Source organism: Chinchilla lanigera, unplaced genomic scaffold (genome assembly GCF_000276665.1).
Source record: "Chinchilla lanigera isolate Chin_1 unplaced genomic scaffold, ChiLan1.0 scaffold00060, whole genome shotgun sequence".
Taxonomy (NCBI): domain Eukaryota; kingdom Metazoa; phylum Chordata; class Mammalia; order Rodentia; family Chinchillidae; genus Chinchilla; species Chinchilla lanigera.
The window spans coordinates 13,921,270-13,948,665 of NW_004955461.1; the positions used below are offsets into that span (position 1 = coordinate 13,921,270).

Genomic DNA, 27,396 nt, shown 5'->3' on the forward strand with positions numbered 1-27,396 from the left:
ACAATCTGCTGAAAATAAAACAGGTAAAACTCCTGATGACATAGGTATAGGCAAGGACTTATGAACAGAACCCCAACTGCACAACAAATAGCACCAAGAATCAACAAATGGGACCATATCAAATTAAAAAGCTTCTGCGCAGCAAATGAAACAAGAGAGTGAAGAGACAACCTACAGAATACGAAAAAGTTTTGGCAGCTATTCCTCAGACAAAGGACTAATATTTAGTATAATATTAAATATTTTTACTTAGGGTTTTTTGTTATTTGTTTTTTGTTTTTTCAAAAATAGTAACAGGGAAGAGCTTTCCAGGCCCAGTGTCTTTCTTACTCTTCCATCTGACATAACTCACACTGTCTGAACTCTCCCATCCATAAGTACACATCCATGCCAACCATGACCATCATGGGGAGGAGGGACAACTCCTAACACACCAGCCATATCCCCTACCCTGATGCCCTTGCTCAGCTTCGGCCTTCAGCTCAGTCTGGAAAGTTCTCCCCTCCCTTCATTTGGTCAGTGCCTCTCACCAATTGTTCAAATGCCACCACCCCACCCAATTTCAAGGGGCCACTCTTCTGCCACCAAAACCTAGAAAGACCACTTGCTGCCACCTGGTCTGCCTCTGCTGTTAACATAACTTACTGACTGATCTATCTATGCCAGGTCTCACTTTCGGGTCCTCTCTGTATCTCACTCCCAAGACCACACCAGGCTCTCAAAGGGTATCCAGCATGGCCTTCATGGACAACACTGTGGTCTGAAGCACTGTCACTCCCCTCTTTGCTCTCTCTGTCACCACTGTTCCTTGACACTCTGCATACAAAGGAGAGAGGCAGCCTATGGACACAGAAATCACAGTGACCGGCACCTCTAGGACAAGCCAGGCCACCAGAATGAGCAATCAGAAGCAATCTGTGTACATCATTACTAATTTTGGCTAAGAAGCAAGAAAACAGCACAGATCAAAAAGTAAATGGTAGCAAGTGAGATTAGTATCACGACAACTCATATATGGCACTTTACTAACATGCTCCCATTTTAAAGAACAAGTAATAAGCTGCCTAAGGTGGTAATGGCAATAACTGATCTAAGGCATGCATAGTACCACACATGCATGAATGGACATTTACTAAACATGACTGGATGGATGGATGGATGGATGGATGGGGGAGAGGTAAGATGAATGGACAGATAAACAGAGATACATGTATGGATGGATAGGTAGGTAGAAGGGTGGTGGGTAGATGAGTGGGAAGCAGATCTGAAACTCTCTTTGCCTTTGATTCCTACACTCATATCCTTATGACTATAGCACAGGTATTAAGAAAGAATGGTTATATATTTCAAACCCATCAAAATAACCCCTTACTAAGGAAGTAAAATTTCTTGTACTAAGATGAACAACGTTTACTTTTAATTGATACAAAACAGATATTTTCAAGTCTCTAATAACTTAGACATAAGGCCTTATGCCTAAAATGTCTTTGTAAAAACTTATAGTTAATCAAGCATGATTGAAATGATTCATAATTTTTTAAAATATTAAAATGAAAACCTCCTGTAACTGAGGTCATAGGAGAATTCAGTAATGTTTTGTTTGGAGCCTTCAAATTTTTAATTTCTAAATTATCTTGAATTAGTTAAAAAAAAATAGTCTACTTGAAAGACTCATCATACCTTACACTAAAAACAGCATGGAGGAATCAAACATTGGACCTCTATAAGAAAAATTACAAATAATCTGTTTCTTTTAGTAATGCCGTGGTGGCACATGCCTATAATCCCAGCATAAGGGAGGCAGAGGTGGGAGGATCACTGCGAGTTTGAGGCAAGTCTGAGCTACAGAGTGAGCTCAAGGCCAGCCTGAACTGCACAGCAAGACCCTGTCTCAAAAGGACCAATAAAAAAAGAACTGATTAGGTGTGCAAAGGCAAGTTCATTTCTGAACTTACAAAGAACACGGAGGTGCCAAACAACCTCCACTGAGACATCAAGAGCAAGCAACAGCAGCCCTTTGGATGTCCCACAGGCTGCTCAGAGTTCAGATTTTACACCTACAAGAGACCAACTGAGCTCCAGGGAACAACTACAAAACATGGACAAAGTAGTTTTAAAACATGGTCAAGCATATATGGTCTAATATACTGGCTAAGAACAGCAGGCAGGTCTCTAGCTGAAGGAGGAAAACAAAACCAAAACATGATCCTGGCATGAAATTTTCCCTTTAGGTGCCTTCAGGAGAGCTGACCAAGAAAAATCTGAGATTCTGAGAAGAGATTTTGACGTAGTCAAAGTGAGAACAAAGTATTCATGGAGAATGAAAGTCAGGAATGGAAGTGTCTTAGTTACTATTCTCAGCAAAAACAAGAAAGGGACCTTTTCATGGTGGCCAGAAATTAGGAAAGCAACAAAAGGGACAAGACTCTTTCTGTCCCTTACATGCAGGCTGCCCACCCCAGGGAGGGTATGCTTCCTTTTTGGGTATAGCACTCACACCCTTAATCTTATGCAGAACTATGCCAAACCAATCAGTGGACTGATTTACTAATCACACACCCTTAATCCCAGCATTACACACTCTAGATTCAGCCACCTCTGAAAAAACCTGTGTGACAGCATGAGGCTTTGGGGGTATATCTAGACACAAACAATAACATTCTGCCCCTGGCCTCCTATACTCATATACATCCCTTTATGCAAAAAGCATTCGGTCCATTTCTAAAAGTTGCCAAAGTCCTAACAGTTTCAGCACTGCTGAAAAGCCCAAGTCCCAAGTTTCCTCTGAGATTTAAGGCAAACTCTTAGCTGTGAGCCCCTGTGCTAATGAAAAGAAAGTTGAACACTTCCAACATTCAATGGCACAAGATAGGCATTTCCATTCCAAAACTTACAAACAGGGGTATACAAAAAAATGGGACCTGCAGATATCAATATGTAATACAACAAGCATTGCTAATTTCCTGCCACTTTGTTTATAACTCTATATTATTTGTATTGTTCTTTTGCTATTTTGTAAAAGGTTGTCTGTCTGTTAATGTTTTCCTCCTTTTATTTTTAAAATAAAAAGAACAACAAAAAAAAAAAAAAAAGGGACCAAAGCCAGTCCAAAATTCACTAGGGAAAACATTAAGCCCTGTAGTTCCACGTCCAGTATCCAAAGCAATCTGACCTCACACTCATAGCTTCACACACTGCCCTTTCACGGGCACAGAGGCTGGCCTCCCAGGCCTTCTTCTAAAATCTGAGTGGAAGCCTTCTCCACCCTGCAACTCTTCCATTATGTATGCACCTTAAACTAGCACTACGTGGATGATGCCAAAGTCTGCTGCCAGCTGGAGAATTAGCCAGGCTTCCCGCTACCTTGGCTGTAGGGGTCAAGTGCTTGCATTGCTAAGCACTCTGAACCCAATTCCAAGGAACAAATTCTCTAACACCATTCTGGAACATGGTACTCTGGGGCCTTCTTCTCAAAGCAAAGTCTTTCATTTCTGCAATTCTGAGGCTGCAGAGCAGAATCCTGCTGCTTCTTGTGATGCCCTTAGGCCAACTTTTCTAGTCTCCTGTTTCTTCTCAGCAATCAATACCTCCTCTGTTCTATTTTTCAGTCTACAGCTTTACTGGAGCTTCCTTTCTGGCCAAACTCACCACATTTTAAATCATTCTGCTGGTTTCTTTGCTCTTGATTTTCAAAACAGATTTGACTAAAAGCCTCCAACAGTAGCCATGCCACCATCTCAACATTCAACTGCCTTGAAATTTCTTCTGCCAGATTAATTAGTGCACCATCCTTAATTTTAGTCTCAGGCAAAGTCTCTGGACACAAGCAAAACGCAGACAAACACTCTGCCAAGTCATAACACACACTGAAGTCCAACAGCCAATGCAGTTCTTCTCAGCAGAAATGTCCTAAGCCTGACCGCATGAGGCTTTGATGGGGGGACAGCTAGACACAAACCATAACAAGAATCTCTAGAAGTTCTGGGTGGATTTCAAAGAGTAACACACTAAGGGAAAGGCAGACCAGTGATAGAGCAGTTTTTACTGGTTTTGGAGCCCAGCTTTGAATCACGTTGGCCCTTCTACCAAAATGCAATCCATATCATTCCCTATCCCGCCTCATGTATTCTACTTTTGTGACTACCATCTCTATGCATCCTGCTTTCCCCAAGCTTCTATCTCAGTTCAAATGTTGTATCCTCCATAATGCTTCCCCTCACTACACTGACTAAAAGTAAGTCCTCCTTCCCAGAGTTCCAGCACCTTCTCTATCCTGAGATTATGCCTTCCTCTCTCTATTCGGGACACAGAGAAGTAGCCCAGTGCAGGCAACCAATTCAAGGGACTCATTTAGTGCTGTGAAAATGCTTTTTAAAAATAAAAATCTGCAATTTATTGGAATTGAAAGGATCCAAAACATGAGTACTTTGCAAAAAAAGTTAAATTTAGCCAGGCACAATGGCTGATGTCTGTAATCCCAGTATTCTAGAAGGCTGAAGTAGGAGGATAGCAAACTCAAGCCCACCCTGGGCAATTTAGTGACTTAGAAAAACCCTGTGTCAAAATAAACAATAAAAAGGGAGAGAGATGTAGCTCAGTGCAAAAAACCCTCAGTTCAATCTCCAGTACCAGAAAAAAAAAATAAATAAAGTTAAAGTTTAACATGAGAAATTTGCCTCCCTTTTGGGCACAGACTTCAAAACCTAAAAGAAACATCAGAAATCTGTGGTCACTGAGCTCAGAAAAATACCAAGAAATCCACTGTATGCCTTCTTCAGAGACTAAAGATTTCTGTTCTCTATTGCAACTGAAGAAGGAAAAGACAAGTAGCATATACACAAGGCAGAATGTTTCCAGCTGAGGTGGAGGCAGAACCGAGCGCGTGGAAGATGAGCCCTTAGCCCACACAGGAACAGAGCTGGATAGGGGACAGGACAGCTGTGAAAGGATGGTGAGGGATCTGCTGGAAAAAGATGTTGTGAGCATGAAAACAAGTTGCTGGGAATGCCTGTGAAGGAAACCTCTCCAGCTGGGATGGGGTGCAGGGGGAAATTACATTCAAGCATTTGGCCAGGGTTTTTTGCCAACACAGGCTATCACAAATAGAATGGAGAGCAGATTGGGCTGACAATTAATAGAAAGACAGAACCAAAAAAGTTACAAACAGACAAAGGCAGCCTAGTGGGGCAACTAAAGAGCTTAGTGAATTTATTAGGACAGAGGATGAGTCTTGTAGATCATCGGAAGCAAAAGTGAGCTTTTAGAAAGAACTTCATAGTTACCCCTTATAGTGATCAATTTTTCTATTAAGATGATTGTTGTGAGCAACTCAGAAATATGATTTTATATGTTGGAATAATACTTCTCTCTTGAATACAGTGGTACTATAAGTGTGATGGCAGCTAGGGAAAATGACAGTGGAAAGGGGTTATTTGTGGTGGGAAGAAAAAGGAGCATCACAATAAAAACAGCTCTAGTGGAAAGGGCTGGCCACCATAATGGCTAACTGCAGGTTGTCAACTTCACTAAATTACAGAATACGCAACACTGGTAAGGCGTTACACCTGGGTGGTCTGTGAAGGCATCTTTGGAGGACACTGGCCTGTGAATCAATAGACTGAGTGTGGGAAGATCTGCCTTCAACACCCTGGGAAGATAAGGTGGGAAAATATCAAGTTTGAGCCCAGCCTGAACAACTTAGCAACTCACTGAGGCCCTAACTCAAAAAAAAAAAAATTGAAAAAGTGCTGAGGACATAGCTCAGTGCAAAGATTCTGGGTCAATCCTCAGTACCCATCTACCCCTAGAAAGATCTACCATCCATGTGGGCAGGCACCAATCATGGCGAAAGGCAGTGAAGGACTGGAATTTTTTTTAAAAAAAGGCAGTGAAAGGACAATTTTCATGCTCTCTCCTGGAGCTGAGACACTATTTCTCCAGCCCTTGACATCAAAACTCTAGGCTCTCTGGCCTGTGGGCTCCAAGACTTAACTCTAATTGCTGTCTGGAAACTCAAGCCTTTGACCCTACACTGAAAACTACAGCAATGGCCTCCTGGGATTTCAGTCCTGAGGACATGGACTGAGCTTGAGACTCAGTTCCCTAGGGTCTCCAGCCTACAGATGGCCTACTGCCAGACTTCAAGAGCCTTTGTAAGTGAGGGAGCCAGTGCCCCTCATAAATCCCCTCTCATTTAGTTGTACACATCACCACATAGCTACTGGTTCCCTCTGGAGAACTCTAATATGATAGCATGGCATGGTGTTCGTGATGTGGTACTGTCCTCTAAAGGGCCCATAATGCCATCACACTTGCTTTTTACTCCCACAGGTAAGCATTACCTTATTACCTGTGCAGATAAGAACAATGAGGTCCTGAAGAGATGAGCAATTTGCTAAATATTACAATCCATTGAAAGCCCAGCCAAAACCAAAACTCAGGACCATCAGATTGGTCACACACCAGCACAACTTGACCAAATGATATAGTCAGTCCTACAACTGAGCATCTACAAGAGCTCCCAGCCCAGGTTGCTCTGCAGTGCATCATGGAATCAACACTGTACACCAAAAGTCCTTCCAAACCTGTCCTAAGGACCCTCAGGATAGTCAGTGTCCATGTCCAGAGATGGGGTCTATTCAAGGAATATGTCATTTCTATATACTTCCAAAAAAGACACTAATGAGTAAGGCAGAATATATACTTTTCTCTTTTGTGACAGGCACCTAAAATAAACTAGAATAAAGTGTAACTACAATAAAATATATCTACAAAGGCAAAAGAAGGCAACAATCTCTCAGTAGGAATTAGTCAGAGTATGCTCTTCCAGGTAGAATATATTTCAGAGATGCTTTCTTTCTCATTTATTCATAAAATTCATGGGTGCCAAAAAACCCCATCTGGTTATCATAAAATAACAAGAAAACCCAAGCAGTAGAAGCAGTTGGCTAAGAATATTAGCCAACACTCCTCCTTAATTTCCATAGAGAAAACAGCATGTTCACTCATTCAGAAACTGTAGAAGATGCTTAGGAAAAAATAATAATTTCCCCAGAAACGGTAGCCTTTGACTTGAATGGGCCTCTTTCCCCATAGGCAGCCTCCCTCTGAGACTGACTGCTCTCACTCTCCTCAGTGCTCTCTGCACAGGACCAGACCTCAGCTTGTCTGTCCACGCTGATGTACACAGAGGCTTCCAACTCAAACACACGCAATATTTGGGGGTTCCTGGCTTGTTCTAAACTTGGACTGTGGTAATGACTATACCTGTGTATAAAAACACTGAGTTATGGTGTGTGACTTTTACCTCTCCAAAAATTTCTTTTAAGTAAAAGGGTAGTACAAATTACTTAGGATACAAACACATTTCAGGGAGAAAAAGAAGGGAAAAGAAAAATTACATACAAGTGAAGAATAATCAGATGAATAACTAACTCCTGTAGAGCAATGGAAACCATTAGATGGCCTGAATTCACCTGCAAGATATTTAACAGAATTTAACTACTGAACTACATTCATGTATAGAACTATTTTTTTAAATGATGTTGACATAGAGACATTTTCAGAATACAACTAAGGAAACTTACTGTCATAAGTTTACAACCAAAAATGTCCTCTAAAAGGTTCATATGTTCAGAGTTGGGGCTTTGGGAAAATAATGAGATCATGGGGACACCAGCATTACTGACAGGTTCATAGCTGAATGTGCTGTCAGGAGGTAGGGCCTGGATGGATATACTCTTGTGGAAGTAGTTCGTGGGGGTAGGGAGGATGGTGCTTGAAGGATATGCTGTTGTCTCAGTCCCTTCCTCCTTCTCTGGCTCTTTCCTCTTTCTCTCTGCTTTTGGCTTCCATGAGGTGAGGAGTTCTCCTTCACCACACCATGATGCCTTGGAGCCAGCCAACCACTGATGAAAACCATAAGCTGAAATAAACCTGTCCTCCTTTAAGTTGTGTATGTCACACACTATGCCCCACTAACAAAGACTTGGCTAACTCACTTATCCCGAACACATCCTTACTAGGAACTTCTAAAGGACACACTTCAGGAACATAGAAAAATAGTTTCAGAAGGATGGTCAGAGATATAGAAAGAAAAAATGGCATGTATACACAAGTAGACATTGCTCTTGGACCAATTCAGCAAGTTTGCAATGTAGCACACACCCCCTGTGGACTCCACAATGTGTAAGGCAACATTACATAGATAGAAAAAGTCCTTAAAAGGTGTGGCCCTGGAATCCAAGAGTTGGTTCTCTTTCTGGTGTCCCAGATAACAGAAGATCACAATGATATTACTTCACATGACATATACATGGATGACACTTCCTTACAGTGATTCACAGGGAGTCTAACTTGCCCCTCCAAGGAGAAATGTGAAAATTCATTCTGCAGCAAGGCCTTCTCAAAATAGATCCAAGATAAGATGTGCTCCAAGAGCCAACTTCCAATTAAGATCACATCGGGAGCCTGCTGATCATAATGATCGCTTCTGCTGGACAGTGACACCATTTGAGTCACAGGCCACACAGGAAACCAACTACGGAGCACTTTTAAATCACTCAATAGTCCTGTCAGCATAAGGACAATACTGCATTTTCTTCCCCTCTAAAGATGATTCAGATGAAAAAGAAGTGGATAGAACTGACTCAGTGAGGACAGAGTGAGGACTCAGCCAAAGACAAGGAAGACATTCGTGACTATGACATAGAGGCCTGTGTGTCCAAACCAATGTGCTGCTTTCTCTCTACAGATATCTTCAAGAAAAGTACAAATTCACAGCGATCAGAGGCAGTCTGTGCCTGCTAGGGACAGGAACCCTGCGTTTAACATCTACATCCAGTTTTAATATGCACTTAGTTTTGCTGATCTAATGTCCTCATGAATGATCTAGTGCCACTTCCTAGTTACTGTGTGATGAAAAACTCTGCCAAGCACACAGATGTCCCAAGGTACACCTCTTAGGCCACCTCTCACAAGGACAATGACACCCAGATGGTCCTTGAACTTGTATGATGAGGGAGCATCTTACATGTACCTAGTAAAATAAAAGTTAACAATTCTGCGAATAAATGGTCATAAAGGAGTAAGAAAGTGACCATCTTTCCAGTTAAAAAGAGTGAAAAGTAGGTTACTCCAAGTCTTCTAGCCTTCTAGTTTTTAAAACTACTACTAATTCACTTCTTTGTATATTAAGTCAAAATATATTGCTTTGAAGAACAGTGAGTTCCTGGTCACTAGGCCTGGCCAACTAGAAGGTAAAGGACTTCTTGACCAGGATGCTGGGGGACAGCTGGATGAACTGGGGCAACTAGGATGCCACCCAGGGCAGTTTGAACGGCTTTGGTTCTTCTCTCTCCTTCTTTAGGTAGTGGCAGTGTTGCCCATGCATCAACATCACCCAGGCCTTCTTCACGTTCATGGGAAAAGACAGAATGGAGTGGAGCATTAAGTCCCAAAGGACTGAAAAGCACGAGGGCCTGGGTTCAAATCTCAGATGCATCCAGAAGCAATCTGCTAGACATGAAATCAAAGGCCTGGCTGACCACCCTGCCCCCCTGCCTTTGAGAAAGTAATTAGTGTCACTGCGTGTCAACAGCAACGATGCCAACACTACCAGTATGTTCATACGCTTCCACTCTAGGTTTTATCTTTTCTATCTTGTCTACGTGTGTTAGTCCATTTCTACTGGAAAAAAACCACAAGTAAATGAAAATCAGTTCTCCAAAGAAATTCATAGGACTAGCTTAATTAGCATATGTTATTTCAGGATAAAAATCAAGGATACAAAACCAGAGCATTGTAAGTTTCAGACTAAGGTTGATGCCTTTCTCATAAAATGACAAAGGGAAAGCAGTTGTGTCCCAAGCCAAATGATGATATATGCTTGTTCTCCTCTTAAAAATAAGAGATCCAAAGGACAAACTAAATGCTTTGTGCATTCTGCACAGCAGCCCTGAAGCACTGCACATCTCTAAAAGACACAGAAAGTCATTATTTCTACATTAAACAGTCAGCCAGGTCTCAACACTGATAGTTGCGGGGGCGGGCAGGGGGGGCATAGATTTTTTAAATTATCGAAAGAGAAAGCTCATACAATCATCACACAAATCTTTCTTCCCTACAAATTACTTTGAATACCTATGGCCTATGTCTCTTAAGAACTAAGTTTATTGTTTTTCATTTCATAACTTTTATTCTTTCTAGACTTATTATTTCTACTTACGGGGTGATACGTTTTTTCATCTTCTTATATAGTTGTATGTCTAAGTTTCACATTTTTAAAAATCTTTAAAACCTCTCTCTTTCTCTTTCTCTCTCTCTCTGTCTCTCTCTCTCTCACACACACACACCTTTCAAAATTGTTTATATTCCTAGAGTTTACTTTGCTCTTTTCTGCCACAGTTTTTCACACATGCATGAAAAACCACTTTCCTTATCCTCCTGTCTTTCATCTGTTTAGGTCTGTTTATTCTATGAATCTTATCCCAATCTTCATTTCTATGGAAAAAGTCTTCCCTTATCCTTTAGTTAGGTCAAACCCTTATAATATCCTCACAGCATCATATACTTCTCATAGCCAGTGTGTAGCAAAGTAATAATTTTTCATTTATTTTTGAAATAGATCATCTCTCTCAACAGACCTGTGCTAATACAGCAGATCGTAGAGAAATTTATTCATACTTCCAGTAATTAAAATCAAATAAAATTAGTAATCAGTCCCTTAAATGCACCATCTGTATCTCAACAGCACAGAGCCCCAAGTGTTAGTGGCTGCCATTCCAATTCCAGATAGTGCTGAACAGGTCATTCCTACCGGTGCAAGACAGCTCTGTGGAAGAGTGCCGCACTGGACACCAGGCTTGACAGAGCGACTGAGTCTTACTTTGATCTTTAGAGCACTGTCAAGAGCAGTGGAGTAGATAGAATAAAATAAATACTCAACAAACATTTGGCAGAGAGAAAGAGGGAAAAATAAGAATTATAAGTGTTTGCTTTGCTAAGCTACATACTGCTTTGTAAAAATACATAAAAGAAAGGACATTCTGTTAAGTTCTGTTACCTGATTAGAGCAGAATATTCATAATTATCTTAACTTAAAACAATATAACACAGCTCCAAATATTCTATAATGCCTGCTTCCTAGTCAACAAATACCTATAAGTACCTTAAGGGCACCACACAATTCTGCACAAAAAAAATAACTCATGGATCTAAATGTAAAAACTAAAACTAACAATTTCTACAGGAAAATGTACAATAATATTACCATGATCTTTATGTAAATAAAGATTTCCCAAATAAAAATAGCACTAACCAAAAGAAAACATACTAAAATTAAGAAATTCCTTTCAGGGTCTGGGGATATAGCTCAGTGGAACAGCGCCTGCCTGGCAAGCATAAGGTCCTGAGTTTGACTGCCGATACCAAAAGAAAAAAAAGGCAAAAAAAGAAATTCTGCTCATGAAAAACACTGAGGCTAAAAAGTCTAATCACAGACTATTGAGAAGATATTTACAATATTCATAAGCAACAGGCTAATCTCCAAAATATGTTAAGTATTCCCATAAATCAACTAGAAGAAAATAAACAACCCAGTTAAAATGAAGAAAACATTTTAGCAGATACCTCACCAAAGTATACATTTCAACTAATAAATCAGCATACAAAATGTGTGCAAATTTATTAGCTACCTAGGAAAAGAAAATTAAAACTACAATGAGATACCACACTACACATGGACCAGGACAGCTACGATTTAAAAGGCTGACAATATCAGTGATTGGTGAGGAGGTGATGCAAGGAGAGCTCCCACATCTTGCTGGTGTGTACGGAACGGAAATAGCCACTTTCGGGGGATGGATGAAGCCAGTGGCAGAGTGTGTGCTTAGCATACACAAGGTGCTAGGACTGATCTCCAGCCCTGCCCCCTCTCAAAAGCCTCTTTGAACATTTGTTTGGCTGCGGATCTACTACAGCAAAAACAAGTGCTTATGTCTACCACATATGAACACAAGAATATTTATGGCAGCGCCACTGGTAACAGCCAAACATGCAAACAATCCAAATATTCCTCTGTAGAATGGATAAGCTGTGGCATTTTCACCCAATGGAATGCCACGTAGGAAGAAAAAATGCAACCCACAAAAATATGTATGGGGCAGGGGATACAGCTCAGTGGCACAAGTGCCTGCCTGGCAAGAGCAAGTTCCTGAGTTCAATTCCTAGTACCAAAAAAAAAAGCACGGATCTCTAGTATAATGTTAAATGGAGGAAAAAGACACAGAAGCTGCTTTTGCACTTTTGCCTATCAGAAATGTAAAACCAGTACATTCATGTCATTTTAAGCTGAACAAACAGGGTTAAAAAGATATAAAAGAATATATTGTGTACGCCATCACAAACAAAACTAATCCATAAGGACAGACCATAACTATGGTTAACTTTCTAGGGGGAACAGGATGCGAGAGAACCTAAGGGGGACTGCAAATTCTGTTATAATTTGGGTGGTTTTTGGGGGGGTTTTTTTTGGTGGCTTTTTTGTTGTTGTTGTTGTTTTCCAGTACCAGGAATCAAACTCACGACCTTGCACTTCCCAGGCAGGTGCTGTGCCACTGAGCTAAATCCCCAGCTCCTCTGTTATAATTTGAGTGGTGGTTACATCAATTTATTTAAACAAAAATAAAATTCATCAAGCTATAAACATTTGTGCTTATTACTGTATGTAAGTTAAATTTCCATTTAAAAAGATTTCAGATATCAGAATAAAATAAAAAATAAGACATTTAGGAATAAATTGGGTAAAATAGTGTAAGATTTCTATAGAGAAAATCAGAGAGTGTTACTCAAAGACAAATAAGTGGAGAGATATAAGATAGAGATAGAAAGGCTAAATATTATAAGAAAGTTACTTTCCCTCAAAATATTCTACCAATTTGATGCAATCTCAATATTAACATCCTACTCTGAGCAACCTGACAAAGTGATTCTAAAATTGACATGGCATGCTTCCAAATTGTTTCTCAGATTTAATACAATTCCAATCAAAATTCCAACAGCATATCTCACAGAATTAGAGAAAACAATTCTAAAATTCATATGGAACCAGAGGAGACCTAGAATAGCAAAGGCAATTCTGGACAACAAAGGGAAGGCAGAGGGCATTACAATCCTTGACTGGAAATTATACTATAAAGCTATTGTTATAAAAACAGCATGGTACTGGCAAAATAAATAAATAAACCCAGACTCACGGATCAATGGAAGAGATTAGCAGATGCAGAAACAACTCCAGATATACTCAGTCACCTTATCATTGATAAGGGAGCCAAACACATTCACGGGAAGAAAGACAGCCTCTTTAATAAATAGTGCTAGAAACACTGGCTTTCCACATGCCAAAGACTAAAACTAGATCCATATTTTTCAGTATGCACTAAACTAAAATCCAAATGGATCAAAGATATAAATATTAAAACAGAAACACTAAATATGCTGGAAGAGAGAATAGGTAGAAGTCTTGTGAACGTAGGTATAGGCAAAGACTTTACAAACAAAACTCCAACTGCAGAGGCACTATCATAAAGAATCAACTGCAATATCATCTAATTAAAAAGCTTTTGTGCAGGAAAAACCGCCAACAGAGTGAAAAGACAACCCACAGTGTGAGAAAAAATTTTCCCAGCTGTTCCTCAGACAAAGGACTAATATCTAGAATATATAAAGAACTCAAATTTAAATCCCAAATTTAAAGACCCAATCCAAATATGGGCATCTAAAATGAACAGACACTTCTCAGCTGAAAAAGTACACATGCCAAATAAATATATGAAAAAACAATGTTCAACATTACTAGTTATTTGAGAGATGCAAATTAAAATAATGCTGAGATTCCATCTCACTCCAAAAAAAATGGCTACTATCAAGAAATCAACCAATAACAAATGCTGGCAGGGTTGTGGGAAAAAAAGAACCCTTCTCCACTGTTGGTAGGAGTGTAGACTGGTACAATCACTGTAGAAATCAGTGTGGAAATTCCTCAAAAAAAACCCTGAACTAGCTGGATCCCATTTGATCCAGCTATTCACCACCTTGCTATCTTCCCAAAAGGATTAAAAGCATCATACCATGACAATATATGCACACCCATATTTGTAGTGGCATAGTTTGTAATAGCTAATTCCTGAAAATAACACAAATACCCATTAACCTATGAATGGATAAAAAAGATGTGGTTTTTTTATATATAATGAAGTACTACTTAGCCATAAAGCAGGGTACTCTTGAGACATTTCTAGGTAAATGGATGCACCTTGAGACCATACTCTTAAGTGAAATAAATTGGACACGTGTAAATATTGCATAGTTTCTCTTGTATGAGAAAGCAAAAGTGTAAATAAGGACCAAAGTATATAGTAGATATTGTGGAATAGAGAAAAAATGTCCAAATGGGAAGGGGAACTAAAGAGGTGGAAGGGGAAAAGGAAGGAAAAGGAAAAAAAAACAAGAAGGAAAAAATGGAAACAAACCTTTTGTAAATAAAGAGGGAAAGAGAGGTTGAAGTGGGTAGGGGAATGGGGAAAAAAATCAAATTATATCATGTACAGGTACAAATTCCCAATGATGAATGTGATCATTATGCATATATAAAATGTACCAGTTAATTAATTAAAAACAAAACAAAAAAGAGTCAAGATATATCATGTATGGATACAAATTCCCTAGGATCACTGTGATCATTATTATGTATACTTAAAATGTGCCAATAAACTTAATTGACAAATAAAATAAAATAAATAAAAATTTTTAAAATTGATATGGCACAATTCCAGATTTGAAGTGATACTACGATACGATGATTAAAACAGCATGGTACTGACACAAAACAGGTATGTGGATCAATGAAACAGAACAGAGGAAGCAAATCAGGCAATTCAGCTATGTGATCTTTGACAAAAGGACCAGAAACATACACTGGAGGACAAATACTCTCTTTAATAAATGATGCTGGGAAAACTGGGTAAGCCACATGAAGAACACTGAGTCTAGATCCATATATCTCACCATGCACTCAACTAAAATCAAAATACATCGAATATCTAAATGTTAAAACAGAGACAACCTGCCTGGAAGATAAAATAAGACAACTCTTGAAGACAATAAATGTAGGCAAGAACATTATGAACAGAACCCCAGTGGCAGTAGAAACAGTATCAAGAATCAACAAATGGAATCATATCAAATTTTAAAAGCTTCTGCACAGCAAAGGAAACAACTAACAGTAAAAAGGACAACCTACAAAATGGGGAAAAAAATGTGCCATTTATTCCTCAAACAAGTGACTAACATCTAGAATATATAAAGAACTAAAAAAAATTACACCCCTCTAAAATAAAAGACCTAATGAAAAAAATGGGCAATCAAAATAAACAGACACTTCTTAGAAGAAGTACAAATGACCAATAAATACATGAAAAAAGGTTTAACATTACCAGCCATTAGAGAAATATAAATTAAAAAACACTGAAATTCCATCTTGCTCCAGAAAGAATGGCTACCATAGTCAAGAAATCAAGTAATAACAAATACTGGCAAGGAGACGGAAGAAAAGGAACTCTTCTACATTGTTGATGAAAATGTAAACTAGTATAACTGCTATGGAAATCAATATAGAGATTCCGCAAAACAATAAAACTAGAAATTCCATTTGACTCACCTATCCCCCTTCTAAGTACCTTCCAAAAAGAGTTAAAGTCGTAATAGTACATTCATAATCTCATTTCTAGTGGCACAGTGTATAGTAGTTAAACTTTGGAAACAGCCTATATGCCCACCAACAGATGAATGGCTAAAGAAAATGTGGTTTTTTTAATACAATGGAGTACTACTCTGCCATAAAGATAAACTTGAGGCATTAGTAGGTAAATGGATGCAACTTAAGATCATTAATATTAAGTGAAATAAGATACACAAGCTTAAATATTACATACTGTCTCATATAAGAAAATCAAAATGTATACACAAAAATAAAGAGCAAAATAGAGGAGTGATAAACAGGGGTAGGGAGATCTTTTTTCTATTGGATAGGGGACTAAGAGATGGAGCAAGGAGGAGAGAAGAGTGGGAACTGGAATGGGGAAAAAAGAATTGAAGTCAAAAAATGATGAAAGTAGAACTTTTGCAAATGGAAAGAGGACCAAGACTTGGAGGGATTAAAGAGGGAACAGAGGTGAAAAGGATGAAAAAAAAAAGAATTAAGATGTGTTATGTACATGTACCAACTCCCCATGACAAATGTAATCATGTACTGCAAACATGTACTAATATTTTTAAATTTAATGGATCTTATTTTAAAAATATAGAAAACAAAATTAATATAAAAGATCAAAGGGCAAAGAACATTCAAAAAGCTCCAGAACAGTCACCTAGTCAGGAGATTTCCCCTTCCAGATTTCAAATCCCCTTCTCCCAGGGAACAGAGAATAAATAGTCTCTGGGTTCCCCTGGAGAAGACCAGAACTTGGAACAACTAACCTGAGACACAGAAAACAAGGAAGAATTTTTTCAAGAATAAGCAAAATAAAGACAGTCTACACTAGGGGTTCTCAAACTATGCTATACATTAGAATCAATGGGGGGGAGGGGTACTTTAAAACCCTAGTGCCAATTAAATGACAATATCTAGGAATGAAAGCCAAGCAAGTATCTTAAGGATCCCAGGTGATCCCAGTTTGCACAACGGTTGGTGAGCTCCTACTCTCCACTCTCAAGCAGTAAATACAAGAGCACAGCTAAACAGAGATGCAAGTAAGTCAGTGCTTCTGCGGCACATGCTAAATAGAGGAGGAGTGTGGGTGTGAGGCCCAATGGGGTGAAGGGCAAGAATGTGAGCCACATTCAAAACTTTATTCCAAAGCTATGGAAAGCCAGGAGAAGTTGCACAAAAGGATAGACCCTGTCAGATTCTACCGGAGAAATAGGATTGTGGTAACAATGTAAAAGACAGTGGGAAAGAGCCAAAAATAGCAGCTTAGAAACCAATCAAAAGATGTCAGTAATGGTAAAGGTGAGAAAGAGTAAGATCTGAATTAGAGCTGCAACAACAGATATTGGAGAGAAGGGGTAGAAATACTTACAAAACAAATTGACAAAGCTTGATATGAGCTACATCAGGAGCTAATCGTAAACCGACCTGCAGGGATCAACAGATATTATCCCTTCCTTCTCTGCACAAAAAATACAGGACTCAAATCCTCTTCCCTGAACATCTGCCTAACTTGTCTCATGGTGAGTCACGAGCAGCTTGGTTGGGAAAGGTAATGATGAGGACAGTAAGCTCAATGGGCCAGAAGACTTCAGCTCTAGTTGCCTGCAATAAGATCACCTGTTGCTGATGAATAACGAACGCCTGGATCTCCATTCCATCCTGGTGCTTTAAGAAGTTATTTTCCAACCTGAAGTTAAATCAAAGAACTGAGTCAATCTTCCCACCTGTAGGCGGAACAGTAGCCCAGGGATAAGGACACTTCACGGTTATTAATTATATGTCTGGGGTAAAAATTCAGGTTGGAGGTATTGCAAAGCTAGTTTTAGCTACGAAAGCGCAGTGCTCTGAGATGCGCTCCTGAGAGCTCCAGCGAAGCAGGAGCAGGCTGACCTTTCCCTTGGCTGAGCCACCGTGCTATGAAATTACTGTTTGTGAGTCAGCGGGCTGGTAGGTGGCACAGACTAAATATAACGATGAGCAGGCTGTCCAGCGCATCATCAGCCCTTTTTACCTTCAGAACAAAAGTGGATAACCCACTGAACACACAACAAACACAGTGTAGAATATGACAAATGGCCAACACAGTCCAAAAATAATTGTAAATCTGAATTTAAATGTAAAATATAAACCTCTGATTGCAGGTCAAAGATAGGAAGAGCAGGCAAAAGCGCTGCCCTCACCCTTAAAGTAGGAAAAAGAGCTGGATAAATTGGAAATCTGCTTTCCCTGACTGCCCAAAGATCAAGAAGTTGCAGCAGGCCCAGAGACCAGCGCATTTCTCAAGGCCTCTCAGTTGCTCCAGGGTGGCTAGAATGAAGGCTCTGGGGCTACAAGCATTCCTGTGAGGAGCTTAGTGGGCAGATAAGAAAGGGTTCTCAGGAAGTTTCTCCTACTGGGAAGGGAGCAACAGGTTCCCCAGCTCTGGATGGAACCAGAGCTGGGAGGGGAGCAGCAAGGGTTCTCCAAGTAGCAGAGGGCACAATGAAAACCCAGATGGGGAAGAGGCAGCCACAGACCAAACCTCTACCAGAATACCACCCCAGCTCCACTGAAATGTACAATCCTATGGGGAGGGATTGGGCTGTGGGGCTGAATTGGTCACTGAAGAAAGTGGAAGAGAACCTCAGACAGAGCCCTCATGAATCTCAGTAGTCTAACAACAAAAAGAAAGGAGTCTCCAAGTGAAACTGACACAGAGCTGCCAGAGAAGCAGAAGGAAATGCAAGAGAATAGAGCCAAGAAGCCACTGAAAATCAAGACAAGCCCTGGCCATGCTCTCAAATGCAACTGGTAGAAAAAGAAAAATTGCGAGCATTTGCTAGGAACCAGTGTGGACTGGATGTGCAGGTAGAAGCCAGATCCAAAGGACAGGTGCGACCTTCTCTCCCAGCCACAGTGGGAAGTTCCTTTGAGAACGGGTAGGAAGTGCCTGAACAGCACACTCAAAGCGAGTGTGGTGAGCACTCAGTAAATATTTATTCTGTCCTTACACTCTCTAGCTTTAGGAAGAAAACCCAAGTCTCAATAAAATCCCTGGCCTTCTTCTTAAAAACACTTATGTTTGCGAAAAACTCAAGCATCTAGGAATTGCAAAGAAAAAAAGAAATATTATGGCATTAAGATTCCACCCACATTTGTCTTTGACTTCTGGGTAATTCAGATGAGTCACTGCTCTTTAAAAAAAACTCAGAATTACAAAAAATTAGTATTTATTTTCAAGGGGAGTAGTCAACTAGGACAAAGATGCTGAATAACTTGTCCCCATGTCCGCGGACAGTATCAAGGTAAAGGATGAGTTATGAAAGTGAACACAGCACACTGGAGAGTGACAGCCTTCAAATAAAATCAATTCCTGGTCACAGTGGTAAATCCAAGCTTCTGCTGTCATTAAATTGTAAAGAAGCGATAGGTGATGAAATGGAAATGCAAATGTATCTCAGACAGAGATGAAGAAGATGAGACAAGGAAGAAGACGGTCTTTATCTAACTGTGAAGAGAGGTCATCTGCTGAACAGGAGGGTGCAGGAATAAGAATGGGAGTTGAAAGGATGGCATAGTGACAACAGCCAAACTCTGCACATGCTTGCTCTTGGTTTCTGAATGAATAAGTGTTTAATAGGGAAGAGACCTATGATGCGGGTAAATATTCAATCTTTTCCCCACAGTATCACAACTCATGAGAATGCTCTGCCCCAAAGGCACCTGCCCCTTCTCAAGGTATGAAGGAGCAGATAATTTAAAGGGCAGAGTTCACAACCCCTACTTCTCAGGTCCTAAGGGTAGAAACTCACCTCAAATGGATCACGGCCTGTTATGGTTTATATCTAGATTTCCCCCCCAAAGCCTCCTGTGCACGGAAGTGGGGCTTTGGGAAGGTGACTGGATCATAGGGGCTTGACACTCATCAGTGGATTAATCCACTAGTGAGTTATAGCTAAACGTGCTGTCAGGAGCTAGGGTCTGATCAGAAGAGGTGGGTAACTGTGAGAATGACCTGGAAGGCTCCTCCCTATCTCTCTCTGCTTCTGGGCTTCCATGAGGTGAGCAGCTTTGCCCCACTGTCATGCTGTCCCACTTTAGAGCTAGCCAACTATGAACTGAAATGTGAGCCCAAATAAATCCCTGCTCCTTTAAATTGCAGGTGTCAGGTATTTTGCCCTAGCCACAAGAAAAGTGACTAAAACACAGCCCCATTAAAAGGAACCAAGTTTTCTATTTGAACCTTAACAGACACATCAGTTGCCAGCATGCCAGTACTTTGTCACTACACCCCACAAGGACATGCCTAGAAATACTGTTCTGTCTGTTCCCTGAAGGAGAGAGAGGAAGACGACAGTAAGACACACACCCCCACTGCCTTCCCTGGTGCACAGGGAGCTGGCCCTGTTGCGTGAGGCCTCAGACAATCATTCACTTTTCTAGGACTTGGCTTCCTATTTTGTAAAACAAACTGATTAGAGGAGATGACATCTGTAGTCTGCCTCGCTCTGTGAGACTTAAGGATCACTCCTTCCCATATTGAAATTGAAATGCCACATTTAATTATAGGGTCTAACAGAAACTGTTGGTGGAGAAAGCTGACATTTCTCTTATGAAACCAAGAGCCAAAAAGTACAGAGAACAGGAAAATCAAATTAAATATTTAATTAATTGAAAAGAAAACCAAAAGCAAGTGATGCTTCCATTCTGTTGTTGAGAGACAGCAGATCCTGAAGGTTGTTTTCATCCAAAGCATCAATCCCAATAAAATCTAAGCACTAATGCATCGATCCCTCCAAAAGCTCCCCATGCACAAATACACAAAGAGGGATGCATGACAGCCAGGCTGCAGCTTCAACATAATGCCTTGATGAGAAACTTCCCAGATACAAATAACTTCCCAGTCCAATCAGATAAGAAAGCTGTCTCTTAGCCAAAATTATTATGACTGAAATATTTCTAATTTTTTTGTTCTTTTAAAAACGTTTTATGGTAAAAAAAAAAAATAATAACACTGGCAGATAAAATTGCATAAAATAAATGTTTAGCTTAATGAATTCTTAAGAAGTAAATAGCCTGAAAACCACCACAGAGGTCAAGAAACAGAATGTTGCCAGCCACCTAATACCCATCAGGTGGCTCAATCCATCCCTCATCCCAACCATAATCTCCTCCATCCTCCAAGAGAACCAGGTTCTTGACTGTGGTGGTATGTCCTGGCTTTTCTTTACCACTGCACTTCCCAAGCATGGAGCCACCAACCCTATAGTTTAGCTGTGCCTGTTTATTTTCAAATAGACCATTTAAATCTCTTAAACTACAGGTAGTCCTTTCATATTATTTGTTTTGTTTTATGGGATATAACCACACATCAGGTAAGGCTTACCATTACCATTTTAATCATTTCTAAGAGTACAGCTCTGCAGCATTAAGTATACTCATGATGTGGTGAAACTGTCCATCTCCGGAACTTCACACTTTTCTCATTGTAATATTTATGTATTGAAAAAGCCCATTCCCTTGACTGTGGGGTTTCTGGGAATCTGGATTGTGGGCTGCACTCCCATAGTGCAGTTTACCAAGTTTCTTTGTCTTCCAAGTCCTATAAGTAAGCAGTCAGAGCAAGGGTGCTTTGTAGCCTCTAACTCATAGGAGGTGCTCTATTCTGCCAGCGGAAAGAATATAATATAGGAATGCCTCTCATTTCATGTGGGTGCTCATTTCTTCCATGTAGTCATCTATCAGGGATAGCAAAATGATGCTATGCTATCATCCCTTTTTCAATTCTTAACTGGAATAAGTACTTCTGTTAAGAGAAATGGCCCCCCACTAAGAGATTGCCCAGTGGTACAGTTTGTATAGAAAAGCATACTAAATATTCATTATCTACCACTTCCCAAAAAAGCCAGTTCCCCATCATTTCCCAAAGGTGGACAATTCTTTTTAGTAGCATTAGGAACTCATGGATTGAAACACAGTTACCATCCTTACTGATGCTCAAACTACCAGTGGCAGCCTCTTCACCTTAGAACTCTCTCTGATCAGAACCTACAGTTCTTTGCTGTAGGTTTCATGAGACACTGGTTTCTCTGAATGGGAAAGAGAGTTTTAAACCGAGCTGCTGTGCTGGTCAGGTTCTTTGACAGAGCTTTGACAGAGCACAGGACTAGAGAATAAATAACTGATTGACAGAGAGATTGATTTTTGAACAGTGCATGATTTCTTACTGATGTTTTTGATTGAAACTCTACGCCAGAAACCTTTTCCTTCATTTCATATTTTATATCAGTTACCTCCTGTCTTCCAGAGGAAAATCCTGGTTCAATACCAGACTCCTTAATAGAATTGGATTATCACAAAACATATCATTTACTGTATGCCACTGCTTCCAAATATCAGTACCCATGGTGACATTATCTCTATGAAAATAATATTAAAATCAATTTTAAATCATTTTTGCTATGATTTCTACCTGATCCCTGCATTTCAAATTACTGTGGTGCATGGATATTCACCATGATGTGGCCATGACATACTATACTCTCTCTCCTAATACCTATCAGGTCCTAAATATATAATAACTATGTTTAATGTCCTGTAGCTATTTTGGTAGTCCTTCCATAGTGGAATCTTCAAGGAAGGAATCATGAGAATATAGGGCTGTGCCCTACACGTTGACCATAATTTGTCTGGCCCTTTAAAAGCTAGAAGGTAGAACAGCTGTGCCTAAAACCCTGTGCCTCACATTTTCATTACAGTAGTACCTGAACACACTTTTCTGTTGACTTCTGACATAAACTGTTGCTGTCAAAAAGTTCAATGGTAATCTGATTTTCTTTATTTCATAAATCATTTGCTATTTTGGTCTGAAAGCACAAAAGGTTTTTCTCTAACTCTAGTAATTGTATTAGAGTATGTCTTGGTCATTCTAGGTCAGTGTTCTCAGACTCACTGTGTGCCATTCAATAAACAATTTCAAGGATTACTTTTTAAACTTAAAGTTTTCTTGAACTGCAGATTTTTACATTTTAACCCTTGTTCCTGGTTTCCTCCTTGGTGTCTCATAGTGAGTGATTTATATGTGCGGATCTATATACATATGTGTGATCTTCTTTGTCTTCTAAACATGTTGCTTTTCTCTTCAATGAATTTTCTCTGATTCCTTTTTTCTTCTTTTCATTTTCTGTTCCCCTTAATGTATGCATTAGGTACATTTATTCGCTGCATTACTGAACAGTTTTTCTATTTTGAATTCTTTACAGATTTCTATCCATTCGATCTCTAACATCATCTAACTGGGATTTACATTCTTTTGTATAAATTTTTTAATGTCTTTTAACTCACTTTAAATATTTTACAATTATCATCAGCTGTGAGCATGTTTCCCTGGCATACTTTTGGAGTGTGTTGTTGTGTTGTTCTGCTTGCTATGTTGACGTTATAACTTTATGTGGAATTGGTCCTTGATCCTTTTCTATCGACCGTCTTTACATGGACTTTTAGAAGCAATTATTCTGGTTAGCTTTTATGACTGATAAACCTACATTCTTCATTTTGTATTTCTGGGTAGTGAATTTATTCTAGAAGGATTCTTTGCAGGCATCTGCTATTGTAACATGCAAGACTCTGTTGCAGACCTCTGGTGCTGTTCTCAACTTGCTCCACTGAACTGTCCAGTAAATACCCCCTGGATTCTTGGGTCTGCCGATATCAATTAATTGCTTCCAGTTTCTTCCTACATAATGTTAGTCTATGTGGCAAGCAGTGGTTTGTCTGTATCTGCTTATATTTTGGGGCTCATAAGGATACTGTAGTATCTTACTTTACTGCATATTTTGCCTAAGGGTGTTTGATTTTCTCATTGCAACTGCTCAATCTATTTTATTGAATAATTTAAAAATATCCAAAACCTAAAATAGTTTATCACCATCTTCCAAGATTTCTAATCTTAAACATAAAATTCAAAAAAAAAGTCCCAAGAAATTAGAGATTTCTTGGTATGGTGTCATAGAAAAATATGCCATTTTCTAGGTAAAAATATGCCATTTTCTAGTCAGAAGTCAGAACCTGTTGACTTCTCTTACCCTAGAGAAACCTAGATATTGCCCAAGAATTAGAAGATATGAGAAATCATTTGCTTCCTAAGAATTCATTTAGAAAAACAAAACATAATAGGTCAAAGCAGTGAGCTACAAAGGCATCTTTTCCTCCTCCATATAAGAGAATATCCATACCCTTTATCTAAAACCACTAACTTTTAATAATTTATTTCTCTCTATATTCACACTAACATTTATTCCTCTCCTACATTCACATTTTATTCGTAAACCATATCAAAGAAAATACAGGCATAATTATCTTTCACCCTTAAGTACCTCTGAATTTATTTCCTAAAAACAAAAATATTTCACTACAATTTCAATATCATTATCATTCTCAATATATTCATTGATACAATAACACTACCTAATATACAATACATATTTAATTTCCCAGGTTGTCCAAAAAAATGTCTTTCATTTTTTTAACCCAGGATATAATTAAAGACCATGTATGGGATTTGATTGCTATATTTCTTCAATCTTCTTTAACTAGAACAGTCTTCTCTCATATTTTTATACAATGGGAACTATAATAATAACATTTTCTTTATAGAACTGTTTGGAAGATTAAATAGAAATAATGCAAATAAAGTAGCCAAGCCCCATCTTTATACACAATATCTGACAGTGCTTAATAAATATTAATTCTCTCCATCTGTCCATGGCCCACATTGAAATCAGTATCCTAGTTTGTGCAACAGCCATATTTATTGCTATAAAGTTAAAAAGTGGCATCTAATTTCAGCAACCATAGTTAATGTGAGTTCATGCCTGAAAAATAAATTGGGTCCTGCTCAGTCAGTGTTTCTGAGACTGTAAGACTGAAAGCTACAGGAAGGTCACAGCCCAGCTCCAAGAGCCACAAATGAGCCTCTGCCACTGATTCACAGCTGTCTGCAAGTCAGGGCCTAATGAAGAGTCCACAGTTTCTCATACTGAACTTCACCATCCATAGACCAACTCTGCAAGGCTCCTTGTGCCCACTTTTTTCCTCTATAAAACTTGCCCATTGAGATTCTCTGTCTCATTTCATAACATGCTATACAAATACTAGACAGTGCTTCTATTAACCATTATCACTAAAAGGGGTGTCTAATTAATAACAGTGATCTGTTCCACATATGTGCTATCCCTAACTAACCAGAAATTAGGCCAACGTTGCTTTACAAACCACTTGGTAACCATAATTCCAGTTCTAGTTTGGTTTTTACTTTAAAAGGTAGAAAGTATTCCCAGACTACAAATTCCAAATTGCAATTCTGCTCTCATCTTAGAAGGGTAAAGAGAGTGTCCCATCCCCTCTGTAACAAAGACAGAACCATAATAATCTAACAAAACAGGTCTGCATTAAGCACATAAATAGCCACCACAACACAGAAAGTTAAGGTTTCCACCTCAAAGCCTTCCATGGTTTCTCTTCAGGAATAACACAAAGCCAGTGGTCAGAAGTAGGGCCCCAGACACCAGTCCCTAGCTTCTCACATGCAAATACTCTCAGCTGGAGGTTTATTTGCCAAGACATAGCCCCTGGGATAATATCCAATCAAGCATTCTTGAGACAAGTGTCTGGACAGGTTCCCAGGACTGTGCTTCACTTATTCTGCCAAACTCCCTTCCTGGGAAAAAGAAGTCAGAACCTAGGTAACTCTCTGTCTGCTGATAGAAAAACGTAGCTCAGTGGACAAAGCACACTACAAACTGAAGAAAAAAAAAATCCATCTTATTTGACTTCTTTTAAGTCCTGGTATAATGTTAAATCCACATGACATTTTCAATTCCTAACATGTCCAACACTAAACTTGTCTTCCTATCTTTGCTAATAATTTTTAAAGAATGTTTTATTAAGTACTCACATGATATGAGGAAACTATGATAGTTATTTAAATACTGTAGAGAGCTGGAGAGTACATTTTATGAAGGGTCTTATGGGCTGAATTTGAATGCTGAAAGCCTTAACGCCAGTGTGATGGCTTTAGGACATGGGGCTTGGGGCAGAGACTAGGTAGAGGTCATTAGGGTGCCCCCTGATGAGTTTCTTGCCTTGTAAGAAGAGGTAGATAGCAGAGTTCCATGTCTCCACTTTGTCAGGACACAGTGAGAGGCCAGTCCTCTACAAGCTAGGAAGAAGGCCCCCACTAAGAATCAAATCTGCCAGGACCTTAATCTTGGGCTTCTGAAGGTTCAGGACTATGAGAAATCAAGGTCTGCTGTTCAAGCCTCCCAGGCTATGGTATTTTGTTATAGCAGCCTCAAGCTGCCTAAGATGGAGTACCATGTAGGATCTTAATATAACCATTAATCTAAACACATTAACACAATTCACTTCTGTACACTCTGCCCAAGGAGTTGAGAATTTCAAAAACAACTCCCTAACGAGGTCTTCTGGGGGAAAATGTTTACAAGAATGTGCAGGAATACAACTTGGATCCCCCCATTAAGGGGAGGAGTGGAGCAAGAGGCCCTCATTCACGATCCATACTAGAAACACCGAAGTCCTTCATCCCACACTGCAACACAACACTGAACAAGACAGAATCCTCATTCCCTATTCTAAGCATGGAGGCAGGCAGGAAAACAAAGCAAAGAAAAACTTCCAGGGAAGAGTGCTGGAGGTTAAGATGAGGAATAAGACCAAGAGGGACAGGGAAGGGGCTGATTTCACTAAGCTATCAAGGGGAGCCTTGCTACAAAGAGGCAGTTGAATTGACACCTGTAGAAGCAGGTACAGAGCATGCAGAGAAGTGGGGCAGAGTAATATGGGTGAGGGAAGAGGAAGTGCAAAGGACCTGGGAGAAACAAGCTGGGCACACTTTTGGGACAAGATCACAAACTCCTCAGAGAAGGGAATAATGTGGAAGGTAACTTCCTGTCACAGGAGAACAAAACCCATAACTCATGTTACAGTTGCTAGCATTCAACATGATGGCATCATTTCATTTCCTGAGCATGCAGAAAAGCTGGCACAGGCTGGCCAGGAAACAGAATCCCATTCCCAGAGAGAGAGACACACAGACAAGACACACAGACACCTGGGCTTTGAGCCACTGTGCCCGCTGTACCCTGAGCTGTGGGCCCACTCTTATAACTTCACCCACAACACGTCCTGAACCAGGCTCTAGCCTCCACTCCCAAAATCTAGCCTCCACTCCCAGAGGCTGAACAGGGCACTGCCAGATAAAAGACCTGCATCTAAGTTACATCCCCTAGTCTCAGGCATTCCAACCACTTATTCATGATGAATCCTGGCTCTGTTCCAGGTGCTGTGCAAATCCTCACAACACCCTAGAACTAGGGTTTATTATCATTTTGTAGATTAGGAGATTAATGCACAAAGTTAAGTCAGTCACCTGAAGTTACCTAGCTGGTAAATTCTACAGACAGAATCCACTGTCTGTCTCCAGCAATAGCCATTATGGATTGAACATCTGTGCCTCCCTCCAAAATTCATATATTGAAGACCTAGCAATACAGGGTCTGTGAGGAGCTGTTAATGGGTAAATAAAGTCCTAAAGCCAGGGTATGGGTGCAGTGGTCTCGGGCCATTTTAGG

General features: G+C 39.7%; 1 protein-coding gene across 5 annotated transcripts in view; it reads right to left on the reverse strand.

Moving 5' to 3' along the window:
* The window catches only part of Trappc9 (trafficking protein particle complex 9), a 632,072-nt gene that overhangs the window by 423,182 nt on the left and 181,494 nt on the right, over nucleotides 1-27,396 (reverse strand). The window lies entirely within an intron of this gene.